This window comes from Dromiciops gliroides, chromosome 1, assembly GCF_019393635.1.
Source record: "Dromiciops gliroides isolate mDroGli1 chromosome 1, mDroGli1.pri, whole genome shotgun sequence".
Classification (NCBI taxonomy): domain Eukaryota; kingdom Metazoa; phylum Chordata; class Mammalia; order Microbiotheria; family Microbiotheriidae; genus Dromiciops; species Dromiciops gliroides.
The window spans coordinates 394,290,814-394,303,721 of NC_057861.1; the positions used below are offsets into that span (position 1 = coordinate 394,290,814).

The 12,908-nt window shown below is 38.4% G+C and overlaps 1 protein-coding gene across 1 annotated transcript in view; it reads left to right on the forward strand.

The window, feature by feature from the left end:
* The first annotated feature begins 2,570 nt into the window (after positions 1-2,570).
* PDE4D (phosphodiesterase 4D) overlaps positions 2,571-12,908 on the forward strand; it is a 1,961,234-nt gene continuing 1,950,896 nt past the window's right edge. Inside the window, exon 1 of the mRNA XM_043987008.1 lies at positions 2,571-2,691. The gene's annotated coding sequence lies outside the window, so the exon portion shown is untranslated. The remainder of the gene's footprint in view (positions 2,692-12,908) is intronic.

Sequence of the window (12,908 nt, forward strand, 5' to 3'; positions counted from 1 at the left end):
GTGGTGGTGGTGGTGGTGGTGGTGGTGGTGGTGGTGGTGGTGGTGGTGGTGGTGGTGGTGGTGGTGGTGGTGGTGGTAGTAGTAACAACAACAACAATAATAATAATAGTGAGTAGCTTACATTTATATAGTGCCTGCTACCTGTCAGGTGCTATGCTAATAATTTCACATGGGGATAATGGATGAGGAAAGGAAGGCAAACAGTGATTAAGTGCTGAATTTGACTTCAGGTCTTCCTGACTCTAGGCCTGGTGCTCTGTCCACTATTGGGGATGGGGTGGGAGTAACTATGTGTGTGTGTGTGTGTGTGTGTGTGTGTGTGTGTGTGTATACACACACACACACACACATATATATATACATATATATATACATAAAAGTAAATAAAATATTACAAAGTAAACACACAGTAATTTATGGGGATGAAAGAAGCACATAGCTGGGGGCGGGGCGGGGAAGGTAGTTGTGGTGGTCAGGTAGGGCCTCATGTAGGTAGGAGCAGCCCTTTAATTGAGCTTTGAAGGCAGCTGGAGAGAGGAAAAGGTTAAATGAAAATTATACTCTAGGCATGGGCAGCCTGTAAAAAGAAATGGGGAGGGAGGAGAGAGGGACGGGCGAAGGGAGAGTAAGAAAGAGGGAAGGAGGGAGAGAGAGAGAGAGAGAGAGAGAGAAGGTGGGGAGGGGGGAGAGAGAGAATGGAGATTTTATATATATATATATATATATATATATATGAATAATAGTAAGAGGGACAGCTTGGTTGGCTGGTAGAGTGTCTGAGGGGGACCTAGAATGTGGTAAGCCTGGAAAGAACTTTTAACAGAAGAGTTTGCATTTTCTATTTGAGGCAAAAAGGAGCAACTGAAGTCTAGTAACTTCCGTTCTCTACATTTTCATTGAAGGTTGCTGCAGGAGTAGCTGTCAAACAAACAAAGGCTCAATTAAAGAAAAAAAAAGATTAGTTCAACAGGACCAGAACTTCCCTGGCCTGGCCATAAATGGGGTAATTCAAGTCACAAACCCTGGGGGACATTGCTGGTGGCTGCTTTGACTTTTTCACTGTGGTTCTGCTTTCTATTGCATCTTTTCTATGCTCAAACTTTGGCTTGATTCAGGGCATTATGGAGAATAAATCCCAATTGAGTAAGTGTCAGTTCAGTTAATGCTGTTTATGTTCAATGGTAAACACAAGCACATTTCCCCCTTTCTCATTCATCTTCTAGGCACAAATGAATTTGAATGGTGTCCAGTCCTGATGTAATTTTAATGGTGTAAAACTTGATTTAGGGCTGGTTATTTTTTAGTTAGCTATGTAAGTCTCTTGTTGCTGAGATCCGGGTTGTATAAGTCATTAAAGCAGAATAATATTTGCTGAGCTTTTAGCAGGATCATCATTGAGGTAATGTATACACCAAGGGCTTAACGGGTGCTCTTTTGTGAGTCAGGATATGCCAACATTTTTTCCTTTCCTGTTTAGTGTCATCTTTGGTGATTAATGCTTATTTCAATATGATGCTCAAAATCTCAAGGAATTCCAAATCTAGTATTTTTTGAGGCGGGGAGGGGAAGGTTTCCAATATTATTTATCACTGGAAAAGAGAATATGTTAGTTTAAGAAAAATCAGTGCCCCAGTGCCATAATCAACTTTCTCTTCCAGATTATGTCACTTCTTTCTCTTCCCTGGTACATTCTCCCATGGAATACAAAAAAGTGGTTTTACTTCTCCCCCACCCCTTACCCCACCCCCCCAGGCTCCAAAGAAGTGTGCATTAGGTTGTGTCTCCAACTTCCTGTTTCCAGGCACAATCGTATCTTGCAGAAACTGAACCCATAGTCACTGTGCTTTCAACACCCATTCCTTCTGTCCTTAGCTTCTTGGCTCTTTGGGTAGGAAAAAGGGGCAGAAATCTGAATTCGTAGCTCAAGGAGTACTTTGGAAAGTTATACTTTGTCTTTCAAAACTAATGATATATAGTAATGGTATAAGAACAGTCATGGAAATATGGTTTGGGGTTTTCTCCAGAAATCTTATGGCTCTCCCACCCACCCCCTGTTTTATATATCAAATGGTCTCATTAAAACTTCTAGAGGAACAAAAGAAAGATAAAACCTGCTTCGCTGCCCAAGTGACCTCATACATAACATTCTCACTCAGTAACGGGGCTGCTCAATTTTGTTTTGTTTTAAGATGCAAATTACCTCCAGGATTTTTTTTTTCCCTGCTGTGGCTGCCTTTTGGTCTCCAGTAGTGGTGAGCTGGGATAGGACCGGCATCCAAAAGCAGGGAGTCAGCTTGCTCCCAGGTGCTCTGAGTGTTATTGACGCAGGTCATCTGCCCTCCCTCTCTGAAGACAATGAAGTTAGGATTTCTCTTTGGCCTCCCTGACAGAAATCGAGCCCAGATAAACAGATTATCGGGTAGGATATCTCCTCCATGTGGCTTTATTGCGGCACAGCTAGCTCCTCTGAGCCAGTTAGACTTGTTATGGGAAGCTAAGTGATTGGCTGAGGCTGGAGCTCAGTTTCATAAATTATGGCCCGGCACCCAGGAGTATGATTCCTATAGTGGCAGGAACCTAGAGGGCCTGTCAGCGCCTGACTTTATGCACATGTATTCTTAGTTGGGTGCTAACACTCACTGACTTGGATGTTTCTGTCTTAAATAGCTGACATTGCATCTTCAAGATTGTGTGAGTAATTCTGACTTTTTTTTTAAACTCAGTAAATTAATTACGTGTCCTGAGAGGGAGTGCCTGTAATTAGGAAATAGTGAATTAGCAGATGATTCATTACCCGCTTCCCGCGACCCCGCCCCCCCTCCAGAATGTATTAGCTGCAGCAAAAAATGTATTAGCTGTTAGGGACCAAAACCTAACAGGGTTAATGCAGCTTCGTGAGATATAAGTCACCGTCGACTGTATTTTGGATATTTTTTTAAACACATTTGTGAACACTGGAGCCCTGTTCTCAGGAAGAAGGGACGAGATGAAGCTATAGTACTGTTGAGTTAAATCAGAGTACTGCTATGAAATCAAAGGTAGAGGGAAAGACCGTTTGCATCAGTAAAGGATTCTTTTTTCTCCTTTGAAACAATGAGCCAGCAGTATCTTTCAGGGAAACGGAACCGGGCAGGGACGCTAAGCAGAGTGCGCTAAGAAATGCAAAATTATGAGAACAAAAATGGAATGCTTTACCCCAATGTGACTATTTTTAAAGGTGATGGGAAGGAGAATGCTGTGGATGCCTTTAAACATCATTTACATTTTGAACAGCCCGAAAGTTGCCTAAGTTGAATGTTAACCCACCAGCTTTGTTTTTAAAACTCCATAAAAAGTATGTTAAACATATGCACACACAACCAGATGCAGAAAAGAGAATGTGGTTTGGGATTTGGAGCTTAAGCAGATGAAATGAGAGTAACAGAACTGTTGCTGGGTTTGTGGGATGGACGGGTGTGACTTCTGTTGTTGGACAGGTTGGTTTAAACCAACCTGAGAGCAGATTGAGCCGAGAAATGAACACTAAATTGGCGTGTTCATCATCCTATCTATAGCATGTGCTCACTGCACATCTACATTCATTCCTGAGAACACCCCATATAATGCAAATGGACCAGTTCCTACTTTCGATTTATCATTTCTTTCTCCTCATTTTTCATCATTTTTTTTGGGGGGGGGGCAGGACTTTGAACTTGGAAATGAATGATTTGTGTTATTATGGAACTCTGTGTAATCTGAGAACATAGTTGAAGGATAGACATGTTATTGCAATTTTTGGTTTTGTCAGTTTGCTTTTGCAAATTTTATTCCCTGACCTCTTCTAACCCATAGAGAGAAATAGATGCATTTCTTAAGTACCTATCCATTAACATAAACCAACTGAATATTGTGTGTGTGTGTGTGTGTGTGTGTGTGTGTGTGTGTGTGTGGCTAGGAACATTTCACAGCTGTGGGAACTAATGCCAAATTCCTATGAAGATAACTTCTTATGGAATCATAGATAGTTTAGCGGTTTTTGTTGTTGTTACCCACTTACAACCACAGAAATGAACTTAAATTGCCATAGACAAATACTTATTCTGATTTTGTGAAATTGTTTATAACATCATGTGAATGTAATTTATATTTTATGTATTTCTTAGCTGGGTCTCTCTTTAAGTAAATGTAATAGGGGGAAACAGGATTTAGCATAAATGAAAAATGAAGTTGGTGGCTACTTATTTTACATTAAAAAATGGATCTATTACTGCATTAGTAACTCTAGGATGAGGAAACCCTCTTTATCAATGCAGAGAAGTGCCGAGAAGTTAAGTGCCTTGCCCTGAGTCATGCAGAGACTATGTGTCACAGTCCAGATTTGAACCCATCTCTTCCTGGTTGTAAGGTTGGCTTCTATCTGCTACACCACACCATATCTTTAAATAATTAGCCTTTCTAACATATTTTGATTTATTACTTTTAAAAAGATTTCCTTTCAGAACATTTTTAAAGCACATCTAATGCATGAAATGGGGTACACCTGCTTAAGAATGTAATCAATTGCTTAGTTGGTTAATGCTTCTTTTTACAATTAGTTGGTATGTAACTGTTATTTTACACATTTGTGCCTAACCAGTAGATGAATTATTGGAGGATAGGGATGGATTTAGAAAGATAGATGGAAAATAATCATGTACATGTCTGGAAATTTAGTTGGTGGGAAAAAGCAATGTGCTCTCAATTAATTTCTTTTTTTGGGATCTGCTTCTCCTGTTTCCTTGTAGTTTGCATAGCTATATCCTGAAAAATCTCTCTCTCTCTTTTTTTTTACACGGGTTGGCAACACTTTCCCAGCTTCTCTACATCTGCTTGCTTGGGCAAAAGCACAAAAAAGAATCTTAGTCACTTATCAGCTGATAAACTCTCTGCCTATAGAGGTCTAGGAAGTGCTTAAAACCCAAAAGTTGACAGGCCTTGGAGAGAGGGCATTTGGATTTCCAGGCTGTTTTGGACTCCTTCTTCATCTATTTTTCCAAATAGATTTCCAAATAGTTTGTATAGTATTGGAATTAATTATTCTTTAGATAGAATTCACTTGTAAATCTACCTGGCCCTGGAGATTTTTTTCTTAGGGAATTCACTGATGGCTTGCTTGTTCAACTTCTTTTAAAATAAACTTAAGTATTTTATTTCCTTTTCTGTTAATCTGGGCAATTTATACTTTTGCAAGTATTTATCTATTTCATTTAGATTGTCAAATTTATTGGCATACAGTTGAGCAAATAGCTCCTAATTATCACCTTAATTCCCTCTTCATTGTTTGTGTATTCACCCTTTTATTTTTGATACATTTTTTGTTTTCTTCTTTCTTGTTTGTAATTAAATCAACCAAAGGTTTAGTATATTTTTTTTCATAAAACCAATTTTCCCCATAAAACTATCTTAGTTTTGTTCATTAATTTTATAGTTTTCTTTCATTTTTATTAATATCTCCTTTGATTTCCAGAATTTCTAATTTAGTATTTAATTGGGGATTTTTAATTTGTCCTTTTTCTAGAATTTTTAGTTGCATGCCCAATTCATTGATAACCTCTTTCTCTATTTTATTCATGTAAGGCATTTAGAGATATAAAAATTCCCCTAAGATGGGGGCAGCTAGATAGCGCAGTGGTAAAGCACCGGCCCTGGATTCAGGAGTACCTGAGTTCAAATCCGGCCTCAGACATTTGACACTTACTAGCTGTGTGACCCTGGGCAAGTCACTTAACCCTCATTGCCCTACAAAAAAAACAAACAAACAAAAAAAAATTCCCCTAAGAAGTGCTTTGGCTGCATTCCATAAATTTTGGTATTTTGTCTCATTATTGTCATGATCTTTGATGAAATTGTTGATTTTCCCCCTATAATTTGTTATTTGACCCATTCATTCTTTTTTTTGTTTCTTTTTAATTTTTATTTTTTTACATATAAGGTATTTTATTTTTTCCGTTACATGTAAAGATAGTTCTCAACTTTTGTTTATACAAGCTTTACAATTTCAGATTTTTCTCTCTCCCTCCCCCCTCCCCTAGACAGCAGGCAATCTGATATAGGTTATATCTATATATCTATATACATACACACACACACACACACACACACACACATATATATACACACACACACATATATATATATACACATAATAACATTAATCCTATTTCTGCATTAGTCCTGTTATAAGAGAAAAAATCAGAGCAATGATGAAAAACCTCAAAATAGAGAAAAAAAACAACAGCACCAAAAACAAAAGAAATAGTATGGTTCATTCAGCATCTATACTCCACAGTTTTTTTTTTCTTGGATTTGGAGATCCTCTTCTATCATGAGTTCCCTGGAACTCTTCTGTACCATTGCACTGGTGAGAAGAATATAGTCTATCACAGTAGATCAACACTCAATGTTGATGATACTGTGTACAATGTTCTTCTGGTTCTGCTCATCTCACTCATCATCAGCTCACGCAAGACCCTCCAGGTTTCTCTGAACTCCTCCTGCTCATCATTTCTTACAGCACAATAGTATTCCATTGTATTCATATACGACAACTTGTCCAGCCATTCCCCACCATTCATTCTTTAGGATGAGATTATTTGGTTTTCAATTAATTTTTTGTCTTATCTTTCCATGGTCTTTTATTACACATAACTTTCATTGAACCATGATCTGAAAAGGATGAATTCATTACTTCTCTCTGCATTTGACAGTGAAATTTTTATGCCCTAATACATGGTCAATTTTTGTGTAGGTGCTATGCACCACTGAGAAAAAAGTATATTCCTTTCTATCACCATTCAGTTTTCTCCAGAGATTTATCATATTTAATTTTTCAAAAATTCTATTTACCTCTTTAACTTCTTATTTATTTTATGTTTAGATTTATCTAGTTATGAGAGGGGGAAGTTGAGGTCCCCCCACTAGTATAGTTTTGCTGTCTATTTTTTCCCATAACTCACCTTCTCTAAGAATCTGGATGCTATACCACTTTGTCCATACATTTAGTATTTTTTTTTTTTTGCAGGGCAGTGGGTGACACAGCTAGTAAGTGTCAAGTGTCTGAGGTCAGGTTTTGCACTCAGGTTCTCCTGAGTCCAGGGCTGGTGCTTTATCCATTGTACCACCTAGCTTCCCCCTTTAGTATTTAATATTAATTCATTGTCTCTGGTACCTTTTAGCAAGATGTAGTTTCCTTCATTGTCTCTTAATTAGATCTATTTTTGCTCTTGCTTTGTTTGAGATAAGGATTTCTACCCCTGCTTTTTTTAAACTTCAGCTTCTGCGTGTATCTCTCTGCTTCAAATGTGTTTCTTGTAAATAACATATTGTAGGATTCTGTTTTTTAATCCACTCTGCTATCTGCTTCCATTTTTTATGAGAGTATTCATCCCATTCACATTCACATTTATGATTATTGTGTATTTCCCCCCTATTTTATCTTTTTCTCTCTCCTTTAACCCTGTACCTTCTTACTAGCATTTTGCTTCTGACCACAGCCTTCCTCAATCTGCCCTCCCTTCTATCAGCAACTCACCCTTTTATTTCCCCTCCTATTTCTGCCTTCCCTTCTATCAGTGCCACACCCCTTTCTTTCCTCTTTCCCCTTTTACTTCCCAATGGAGCAAGATAAATTTCTATATCATACTGAGTGTGTATGTTATTTCCTCTTTGAGCAAAATTAGAGTAAGGTTGAAACAATGTTCACCCCTCTCTTCTTTCCCTCTTCATGTGATGTGATTTACCTCATTCTGCCTCCCTTTCCTTTTCTCCCAGTACAGTTCTTTTTGCCATCCCTTAAGTTTTCTTATATCATTACATCAAATAACTTATACTCCTTTTATCTGACCTAATAGAGGTACAGTTCTCAAAAGTTACAAATATATTCTTCCTGTGTAGGGATTTAAACATTTTAACCTTGGGGGCAGCTAGGTGGCACAGTGGATAAAGCACTGGTCCTGGATTCAGGATGACCTGAGTTCAAATCTGGCCTCAGACACTTGACACTTACTAGCTGTATGACCCAGGGCAAGTCACTTAACTCTCATTGCCCCACCAAAAAAACAAACAAAAAAACCCCAACAAAAACCAACAACAAAAAACCAACAAAAAAACCCATTTTAACCTTATTGGATAACAAGTTTTGGTTTTTTTCCTGTTGTAAAGGAAAGAGCCTAGAAGATCAATTTTGTTGGTTAGTAGATTCTTGGTTGCAATCCAAGCTCCTTTTCTCCAGAATATCATATCCCAAGTCTTCCCATCCTTTAATGTTGAAGCTGCCATGTCTTGTGTAATCCTGATTTTTGCTTCTTGATATTTAAATTGTTTCTTTCTGGCTGTTTGCAATATTTTCTCCTTCACCTAATAATTCTGGAATTTAGCTACAATATTCCTTGGAGTTTTCCTTTGGTGGTCTTTTTCAGGAGGTGATTAGTGGATTCTTTCAATGACTATTTTTTCCTCTGGTTCGAAGACATTGAGGCACTTCTCCCTGATAATTTCCTGAAATATGCTGTCCAGGCTCTTTTTTTATCATGGCCCAGTAATTCTTAAATTGTCCCTCCTAGATCTATTTTCCAGGTCTCTTGTTTTTCTGATGAGGTATTTTACATTTTCTTCTATTTTTACATTTTTAAAATTCAGATTTACTGCTTCCTGATGTCTAATTGATTCATTAGCTTCCACATGTCCAATTCTGATTCTTAAGGAATTATTTTCCCAGTCAGCTTTTGCATCTCCTTTTCCATTTGGCCAATTGTATTTTTTTAAGGAGCTGTTTTCCTCAGTCAATTTTTGTCCTTCCTTTTCCAAGCTATTGATTCTCCCTTGCATAATTCTCATTCCTTTTCCCAATTATTCTTCTACCTCTTTTATTTGATTTATAAAATAATTTTTGGGCTTTTCCAACAGATATTTTTGGTCTTGAAACCAATTCATTTTCCCCTTTGAGACTTTCTATGTAGGCATTTTGACATTGTTGTCTTCTGAGTTTTTGTTTTGGTCTTCCCTGTCACCACAGTAGTTTTGAATGGCAAGGGTTCTTTTCTGTTTTTTACTCACATTTTAGCCATTTTCTGCCTTTAAAAGTTCTAGGGGACATAAGCAATTTCCTGGCTTCTCTGCCATCTTCTAGGTTCTTTCCCTTGCAGAGCACTGAAGGAAAGAGAAAGGCAAGTGGGAGGGCAAATGGGAAAGTGGAAGAACTTTGGAGCAAAGGCAGGTCATCCTTTTTTTGTCTCCATATTCCTATTTTTTGGTGGTCTGTTATTTATCTGTTTCTAGTACTTGTGTGCATCACTGCTCTTTGTTTGCAAAGAAGCAACAGAATGTGAGAAATGGTGCCTTTGGTATAACATTGAGCATATCTACTCTAGAGATAAGGGTTTAATGATGGACTCCTCCGGAAGGAATTTGTTGCAGCATTGTGACCTTGCTGAGTTTTCAGTTACATGCCAATGTGCATTAGTCCAGCCCTAGTAAAGAGCTATTACTTCCCTAAAAAGTAATAGCACAACTTAAAATTTTATTTTGTTTTCTTGAAATGATTCTTTTTATCAGTTTAACTTGTAGGTTATCCAAAGTACTTGATTTTTGCTAGGATACTATTGGTTGAGTAGAATTGTGTGTGTGTGTGTGTGTGTGTGTGTGTGTGTGTGTGTCTCTGGGGGGGGGCACCATTCTCTAGAACTATCAACTCCTCCATGTACTGCAGACATGCAAGTTTTGTTTTTTGTTTTTTCCCAAGAGTTGCTAATCCAAACATACACACATGGAAGAAATCAAAGTATAGTAGCAGTGGTGTAATGGCAATAGCCACTGGACCCATGGACTTCTTTGTCTTTGCTTGGAGTAAAATAATCAAAGGGTCAATTATTCATTAACCTTTGGGAGCTGAAAAGAATAGACTGGTGAATACATTTTCTTCCTATTTTTTCTTTTTTCTTGTAGTTTTTGTAGGGCAATGAGGGTTAAGTGACTTGCCCAGGGTCACATAGCCAGTAAATGTCAAATGTCTGAGGTCGAATGTGAATTCAGATCCTTTTGAATCCAGGGCTGGTGCTTTATCCACTGTGCCACCTAGCTGCCCCCCCCCCCAGGTGAATGCATTTTCTTAGGAAACTCTTAAACCAATGCAGATCAGCTTCTGCTCTGCAACTTCCAATCTTAGAGCACTTCTTGGTGGGGGTGGGGTGGGAAGTGCTGAGAGTTTTTGACATGCTCAGGATCACATGGGCAGCATGTGTCAGAGGCTGAATTTTAACCTAGGTCTTCTTGATTCTGAAGCCAGCTCTCTATTCACTATGCCAAAGTTTTGTAAGCTGTGGGTCATGACACCTTTTGGGGTCATGTAACTGAATGTGGGGGTCGCAAAATATTTGGCAACAGTAAAAGCTTATATATACCAATTTTATATACCTAGGGTTGTGTAAAAATTTCTTGGGCAAAAAGGAGTTGTGACTGGGAAAAAATTTAAGAAGCCCTGCATTATGCCATATTGCGTCAATCATTCTTTTTTTTGTGTGTGTGAGGCAATTGGGGTTAAGTGACTTGCCCAGGGTCACACAGCTAATAAGAGTTAAGTGTCTAAGGCCGAACTTGAACTCAGGTACTCCTGACTCCAGGGCCGGTGCTCTATCCACTGTGCCACCTAGCTTCCCCCTCAATCATTCTTAATAAGTAATCATTCCCATATTTATATTCCTTCAAGAATTCCAAATTGCTTTTCTCACAACTACTCCATGTGGTAGGTGGGGCAAATATTAGCCCAACTTTATGGATAAGGATACTGAAGCTCTTATGTATAAAGTAACTTGTGTTACATACATCTCTCTCTCTCTCTCTCATCTCTAGCTCATCCTCTATCTCTATATCTCTGTCTCCATCTCTATCTCTATCTCTGTCTCTATCTCTACTTCTATATGACTGTGTGTATGTATACCAGTATCTTGTATATATGGCTTACATATGTAGTCATAAATATCATAAGTAGTTGAGACTAGATTTGAACCCAGGTCTCCTAAGATGCATCTACATACTATACACATATTCACCCAGAACAGATTTATTGAGTTTTTGATGTTTAAACTATAATCACCTAATCAGTCACATTCAGACATTCATATTTGGATGGTGTATTAGTTATCATTCAGATTTTTCAGTCATGGATGTACCCAAGGTACATATTGGCATTCACTATTCAATGAGCACTTCCGAAGTGTCTTCTGAGTCCAAGGTTCCATGCCGGTGAGAGAGGTCAGATGAAAACTTGTCTTTGCTCACAAGGATTTCATCAGCTACTAGGAGACATGGGCATAAATAAAACAAAATATAATTGGAGGAAGGAGAAACCTTTAAGAACAAGGGAGATAAAGACAAGCTTTCCCTAAGGGGTGGTGACTGAGATGAGCAGGGAAGGAAGCTAAAGAATGTGAGAGACAGTGGTGAGAACGGAGTTCATTCCAGGAAGGGAGGATAGACTGGCAAAAAAACACAAAAAGGGGGTTGGTGGAATGCAGAGTTCAGGGAATAGCAAATAGGTTGAGAAGTGAGATGGAGTAGAGGGTATAGAACCAAAGAGTGTAGACCACTCTCCCCACCCTACCCCCCCCCACTTCTTTTTAGGAGTTTGTGAAAGGGAAGAAAGATGGGGGAAGATAGTTTGAGGATGTGGAAGGGTCAGGCAAAGGTTGTTGGTTTTTTTTTTTAAGGAGGAAGAGAAATTGGCATATTTGTAGACAATAAGAAAGAATACAGGACATAAAGAGACTGAAAATGAGAGAGAAGATGATCAAAGAGGCAAGTTACAGGAATGGAAATGAAGGAATAGAGTTAAAGGCATAGCATCTTATCTAAATGGATTTTATTACTAAGACTTCTTTTAGTTTTTGAAGTATTTGTAAAACAGTGCATGTATATCTGTCTGATATCTATATCTTTATATCTCCATGTATTTGTGTGTATATATGTATACACATATGTGTATGTATGGATGGATGTATGGATGGATGTATGGATGGCTTGGAAGTCCAGTGAGAAATTTTGTAATTTCTCACCATTGCCATCGTGTCCTCATTGCCCATCTGCTAATGGATCATAGTATTTAGAAATGAATGGGGCATTCATTGAGATAGCTAAGTGTCACAGTGCCAGGCCTGGAGTCAAGAAGACCTGAATTCAAATCTGGCCTCAGACACGTAATAGCTTTGTGACCCTGGGCAAGTCACTTAATCCTGTTTTTTTTTCTCATCTGTAAAATGAGCGGGAGAAGGAAATGGCAAACCACTCCAGTACCTTTGCCAAGAAAACCCCAAATGGGGTTATATATACCAATTTTATATACCTATATACCCAGGATTGTGTAAAAATTTCTTGGGTGAAAAGGAGTTGCGAGTTCAGTCATGACTGAAAAGAGACTAAACAACAACAACAAAAGCCCAATCCCCTTATTTGACAGATGAGGAAAATAAGGCTCAGAAAAGTGAAATGACTAATGACAACAAAATCTAGAAATGAAAGAAGACTTAGAGATGTAGATCAGGAGTTGGTAGGAGCCTTAGGGTCATTTAGTACACCCCCTGTAGTTTTGTAGAGGAAGTGAAGTGACTTACCCAAGGTCACACAATAAATAGCAAATCAGATTCTTTCTCCCCAGAATCATCATGAATCTGTTTCCATAGTAAGTGTTCATTTCAGGGCACTTCTGTTCTTGGTAAGCCTCTTCTGTTTGGCAAGATGATCATCCCAGGGAGCAAACCTATAGTCAAAAATATTTTGTAGAATGTTTTGGAAAATTAACGCAACAGTTTTACGTCACAGCTACTGGGCTAACTCTCTACTGGAACGTGATGGTGCTTCCTGGAATATTGTCCCCAGCTGTGTTCTACTTTTCAGCTGCT